Source organism: Capricornis sumatraensis, chromosome 14, assembly GCF_032405125.1.
Source record: "Capricornis sumatraensis isolate serow.1 chromosome 14, serow.2, whole genome shotgun sequence".
In the NCBI taxonomy this organism is placed as follows: Eukaryota; Metazoa; Chordata; class Mammalia; order Artiodactyla; family Bovidae; genus Capricornis; species Capricornis sumatraensis.
This window is the reverse complement of record NC_091082.1, coordinates 72597244-72604190: the sequence shown is the minus strand read 5'-3', so window position 1 is coordinate 72604190 and position 6947 is coordinate 72597244. Positions and strand designations below refer to the sequence as shown.

At 40.2% G+C, this 6947-nt stretch overlaps 1 pseudogene; it reads right to left on the bottom strand.

The window, feature by feature from the left end:
- Positions 1-522: 522 nt before the first annotated feature.
- Positions 523-1390, bottom strand: LOC138090814 (cyclin-dependent kinase 4 pseudogene; annotated as a pseudogene).
- Positions 1391-6947: the final 5557 nt, after the last annotated feature.

The following is a 6947-nucleotide window of genomic DNA, read 5'->3' as shown; positions in this document are numbered from 1 at the left end:
TGCCCTGAGGCATGTGGGAACTTCCCGGATCAGGGATCGAACTCGTGTCTCCTGCATTGGCAGGTAGATTCTTTACCATTGAGCCACCAGAGAAGCCTCAGTTTGGCTTACTATTAGAAAATTCTTATCTTATCATATTGAGAGGTCAAAAAAAAAAAATTCATAAGATCATTAGTTTTTGAAAGGCGTTGATAAAATATTGCAATCATATCATTTTTTGTTGCTTTTCCTGTATGAAAAAGGATCCCAATATCAAGGTATAGGGAAGAGGAGAACAAGGGACATACCCCTTTGTGTAAGAACACAGCAGGGCAGGAGAAGGATAAGCCTCAAAAGGAGGGGCCGGAGGGGAATGTCATTAAGGCAGCAAAATAGTCTGTAAAAAGTTGGAGAAGGAGTCTCCACAGCCTCAGAGATGAAGACAGAGGTCACCTTCTCAGTGGGGGTCTCTTCACTCAAGTGTTCAAAGGAAGGGAAATGTCGGTGTCTCTTCTCTTGGTTCTGTTGCAACCATTTTGTTGTTCACTTGGGGTCACCTTCTGCCTTGCGTAGGTAAGAGTGCTGTGAGGCTCGGGATGCAGAGTCCCTTGTGGGGGTTGAAAGTTAGCATTTCCAGCAGCAGCTGTGCTCCAGACTCCTCTGTCTCAGGTACAACTGGGAGGAAATTGGCGGGGGCGGGGGGGAAGGCTCCCAGGGATAGAGACACGTTTCGAGGCCAGTCATCCTTTGGGGGCCATTCAATCAGGTCAAAGATTCTGCCTATCTGGTCAGCTTCAGAGTGTCTCTGCGAAGATACAGCCAATGCACCTCATGTCCACAGGTGTTGCATAGGTAGATTTGAAAAGGACTTTTGGATTCACGGTACCAGAGTGTTAACAACCACAGGTGTAGAGCTGCCTGGTAGCTGTAGATTCTGGCCAGGCCAAAGTCAGCCAGTCTGACTGTCCCACCACTTGTCACCTGAATGTTCTCTGGCTTCAGGTCCCGGTGAACGATGCCGCTGGCAGGAAGGAAATCCAGGCCTCTTAGAAACCAGGGCGTCCGGTTCCTGATGGTCTCCACTGGCAAGCCTGGTGGGGTGCCTTATCCAGATACGTCCTTAGGTCTTGGCTCACATGCTCACACGCCAGGGTCACGTTGGCCTCCCGGTCATTTTAGGTGGTGGCACTGACTCCATCAGCTGGACAACACTGGGACGCTCAAGAGCCTCCAGACACGGCAGGAAGCCCACCCTACCAGCTGTGCTGATGGGCAGGCCTCCTCCAGCACTCCTCCCCTCTTACGCTCTTGAGGGCCACAAAATGGACACTGTGGGGATCACGGGCCTTGTACACTGTCCCATCGGCCCTGACACCAATTCAGCCATTGGCTCATATGGAGGGGTAGCCATTCTCAGACCACAGGAGACTCTTGCGCGTCTCTGGAGGTCGGGAGCTACTCGGGTGGCAGGTTATCTGGATCCTGGAGCTGGTTTCTGCAGCACCATACATTTCAGGTCTGTCCTGGGCCGCTGGATGGTACCAGCCTAGCCATAGACAGAGGCCACAGGCTAGAGCGGCCCCCTTTACCCCACGTTCACTGTATGACCAGCTGCCCTACAATCATTTCTAATGAGAAAAATCTTTTTGTTATCTATATAAGGATAATTCCTTAACACATTAAGGAACATTTTCATATTGACAACTCATTTAACTTATTAGGAAAATACAAATGGAGACATTTCCATTAACATCAGGAACAAGCCAACAATGTCTGCTCTCCTACCTACAGTTAATTATTATTTTATAAGTTTTTGTTGTAGCAGAGGAACAAAAATAAGAAGTGTGATTACCAGAAAAAGAAAAACAAAGTTATCATTGTTTGCAGCTGATATCATCATATACCTAGAAAACCCTAGAGAACCAGCTGAAAAATAATTATAAGAGACTTTGGCAAGATGAATAAATATAAGTGTCAATGGATTTCAAACACACCAGACACAATCAGAAAGTATAATGAGGAACGAAACTCTTTCACAATAGTAACAGGAATATAAAACACCTAGAAATACAAGCTTAATAAAATATATGTCAGACCTTTGTGAAAAATGCCATAGAATTATACCAAGAAGCATAAAATAAGGCTTAAATAAATAGGAAGCCATGCAGTGTGTCTGTGTGGACTATTATAAATATATCAGTTTTATCCACATTAATTTTTAAGTTTAATGTAACCCAACACATTCTCAATGGGATTTTTTTCTTCAGTAGTTTTTCTGGAGGAATAGGTATGTAAGAATTTGTTACTGGTGTTGTTTAGTAGCTCAGTCATGACCAACTCTGCCTCCCCAAGGACCGCAGCATGCCAGGCTTCCCTGTCCTTCACCATCTCCCAGAGTTTGCTCAGACTCATGTCTATTGAATTGGTGATGCCATCCAACCGTCTCATCTTCTGTCATCCCCTTCTCTTCCTGCCTTCAATCTTTTCCAGCAGGGAAAGATTTCCCAGTCTTTCTAATGGGTCAGCTCCTCACATTAGGTGGCCAACGTATTGAAACGTCAGCGTCAGCATCACATACGAATAGCAAAAGAAAAGTTGGAAAAGAAAGCTAATGAGGAAGGTTGAACTTGTTCTACCAGGTAGAAGATATATTGCTGAGCTACAGTAGTGGTACTTGCACAAGTATGGGTCAATAAGAGAGACTAGCCCTCAAAAAGAAAGCACCCTATGATGTACAATGGCTTGAGATGCTATACCGGTGACATCAGAACAAAGTAAGGGACAGATTACTCAGTAAATGACATATGGAAGACATTAGACTAGGTCTTTACCGTACCCGATATGTCATACACAGTAATCAATTCTAGAGATGTCTGTATAAAACAATGTATATAGTAAATCAAACAACACAAATATTAGAAGCAAATAAATGACTCACAGATGAAGAAACCTTTCAGCAAGAGCAATAGAATTGGTGACATAAAGTCTTAAACACTGTATATTAAAACTATCATTTCTTAAACAACAAACAAATACCATGGACACGTTGAAATGACAATGCTGGAAAAATGTCTACCACTGATGATAGGCAAAGAGGTAACATTTTTTTCTAAGAGTTTTTATAAATCTGTAAAATACAAACATGTCTATAGAAAAAAAAAACTGGATTAAAAGATACAGGAAAGAGGAATTATAGATGTTCAACAAAAATGGGGGAAAGTTCAGCTTTCCTGATAATCTCACAAATCTAAATATCATTTTATTTTATTAGAAAATTTTATTGGAGTATAGTTGATTTATAATGTGTTAGTTTCAGGTCTACAGCAAAGTGAATCAGTTATAAATATACCCATTTTTTTCTAGGTTCTTTTCCCATATAGATAATTGCAGGGTAAAGCTCCCTGTGTTATACAGTAGGTCTTTATTAGTTATCTATCTTATTAAACATTATTTTAAACTTATTTAATTGCCAGCTCAGGGTGAGAGATGGTCAGGTGATGCATCCTGTCAAGTAAACTGGAAGGAATGTTTAGTATTACCACTTCCTGGGAGGTATTTGGCTATATATTTCAGAAGCCTAAAAACTTCTGCTTATTTGGCCCAAGGATTCTTCTTCTAGAATTCTGTCATTAGAAATTAGAAAGTGATGTGGACAACACTTTTTGCACAAGGGTGTTCTTTACTTTCTATTTATGATATAAAAAATTGGAACTAAGTTAAATGAAAAATTGTACTGGAGTGGTGGATTATCATACATTGAAGGTTCTGAAAAATTCTGATTTTTGAAGAACTTAATGACATGCAAATGTTCACAACATAATTTTAAAATAAAAGTATAGAATTCAAAAGTGCATCCTCAAGAACTTAGCTCTAGAATTTAGGGTAGGGTATTTCAACTCGAATCTTTACTTGCATTTTTTTTAATTATGTTTTGTTTTTTTTATTTTTTATATTTTATTTTTACTTTATTTTACTTTACAATACTGTATTGGTTTTGCCATGCATTGACATGAATCCACCATGGGTGTACATGAGATCCCAAACATGAACCCCTCTCCCACCTCCCTCCCAACAACATCCCTCTGGGTCATCCCCGTGCACCAGCCCCAAGCATGCTGTATCCTGCATCGGACATAGACTGGTGATTCGATTCTTACATGATAGTATACATGTTTCAATGCCATTCTCCCAAATCATCCCACCCTCTTTAATACTTCTTTTTTTCTATAATAAAATGCATCACTTCCACAATGAAAGAATAGTGTATGTGGGTCTATGTATTTAAGGTACAAAATATGCAGTGATTCAATATGCTTTTTAAGACATTAATCACACTTTGGAAATTAGAAGTGGGTTTTCTGATATTTCTACAAGTTTTTTTCCTCTGTTTTGAAACATATACCGTTCTCTCATTCTGCTTTCTCCACGAAACACAGTCATATATGCAGTTCTTTACACTTATCTCTACTCCCCATTTTTTTCTTTAAGAGAGAGAGGAATATATTTAAGTTTGGCTTTGATTTCTACAAGTTTGTTAGAAAAGTTTAAGATTTCACTTTGCTAAAAATGAAAAGATGTTGGTGACAGAACCATGCTTTGTTGCCTAGGTAGCAGAAATGCTAACAACTCTATCAGATAGAAGATTTCTAAATAAACCTGTGCCTAAATTAAAGTGATATTTCCAAATGGTTAAAGAGTTAAAAGGATGTGGGGAAAACTGAAGAGAAGAATCAGGTGGTAACTTGGGATGAAGAGGAAGTACTGAATAGATACTCACATGAACAGTTCACATCATACAGAAATCAGATAATCCTCACTAGAGCATCTTGTAAACATATTGTGTTGATTTTTGTTAATTTCTCTAACACACAGAAAAAACTGAACGATTTTTGGAAATACAGAGGTAAAAATGATCGTCAATAATCCTACCATCTATTAAGTGGAATTACTTCTGATTTCTATTCTCTTTCTCTCTCTGCAGCCTCCATCCTTATTAAAGATATCTTCTATTTAATACTCCAAGTAAAATTTTGTATCACAATTAATTTCAGAATTAAGTCTCTGAAAAGAACTTGGGTATTTACACCCCAGTATAAATTCCTCTCCAATCTATTCCCTGAGAGTTCCCAGTGCAATGCTGGCTCTCCTGGTGGACAGCTGCCATCCACTCAGTCTAAAGCGAAGTCTGCCTGTTGACGAGGCCTACGTAAGCAGATGCAACTTGCATTGCTTCTTTCTTAAATATGAAACATTTATTTAACAAGTATTTATTAAATACCCACGAGATGTTGGGCACAATTCTTGATGCAACAGTGATAAAAAAAAAAAAAAAAAACCAAAATTCTTGTTGCTTACATTCTAGTGATAGTAGAGGGAAAACAGGTAAGGGAATTATCCCATATTTTGGAGATTGATATGTGCTATTGACAAAAAGAGTTGGGTGGGCAGATGGTGACATTTGAGACCCTAGAGAATCATAAATTTCCTATTTAAAAAGAGTCTATGAGATGCCAAGAAAGGTTAGTGAATGATTACATACCTAGACATACCTGTGTGAAATTCTGGACGTGAGATCATGGTTTCCAGCCAGTGGGGGAAAGACCACAAGGGTAGGAGAGTGGTCACATACAAATGGATAGATCCAGACTGACATCAAACTTTTTAAACAATAACAGTGATGCTAAAAGAATATCTTTAAAGTATGAGGGAAATCATTTTCAATCAAGAGCAGATTGTTCAACCAAATGGTCATTCCAATAATAAAACATATTCAAATATATCAGTATATTGAACATCTACGTCCTATGCACCCTTCTTAGGAATTTACTTGAAGATGTGCTCCTTAACAGACTGAGGGTATAAACTAAGAAAGGGTACTGATGGAAAAATAAATTTAGATGTATCCAATAGAGGAAATAAAAATAAGTACTGTACTAGGGTTCCCCAGAGAAACAGAATGAACAGGATATATATATATCCTAGAGATTTATTGTGAGGTACTGGCTCATGTGGTTATGGAGACTGAGACATCCCATGAGCTACTGTCTGCAAGTGGGAGACCCAGGAAACCTGGCGATGTAGTCCGAAGGTGTGAGAACCAGGAACCCTGAGAGCAGGAGAGAATCACCCCTCAGGTTGGGGGAGGGGCAATCCCACCTTCCTCTGCGTTTTTGTTCTGTTTGCTGCTGCTGCTGCTAAGCCGCTTTAGTCGTGTCCGACTCTGTGTGACCCCATAGACGGCAGCCCACCAGGCTCCCCCGTCCCTGGGATTCTCCAGGCAAGAACACTGGAGTGGGCCGCCACTTCCTTCTCCAATGCAAGAAAGTGAAAAGGGAAAGTGAAGTCGCTCAGTCGTGTCTGACTCTTCTCGACCCGATAGACTGCAGCCCACCAGGCTCCTCTGTCCATGGGATTTTCCAGGCAAGAGTACTGTTTAGGCCCTCAACAAATCGACTGATGACCACTCACACTGTGGAGGACCATCCGCTTTACTAAAGCCACCATCTCAAATGCTAATATCTTCCAGAAACACCCTCCAAGACAAACCCAGAAATAATGTTTAATCAGATATCTGGATGTCCCATGGCCCACTCAAGTTGACATGTGAAATTAACAATCACAAGCACATAGGGAAAAGGAGGGACACGAGGCACATTGTAGGCCTGCTTCAGCAGAGAGCCAATAACTGATCTATTGTTAATGTTGATCAATCAAGAATTAACAGTTTAAATCAAAGAATTGTGTTAACCATCTCCATCTTCAATGTTTATGATCTTGTCATAGACAAGACAAACTGGAAACTGTAGAGCAGGATCATCCTTTGAAGTCCAGTGGTTAAGACTTGGCCCTCTGTTGCAGTGGGTGAGGGTTCAATCCCTGGTCAGGGAGCTAAGATTGGCCAAAAAACTAAAACAGAGGCAATACCATAACAAATTCAACAAAGACTTTAAAATGGTCTACATTACCAA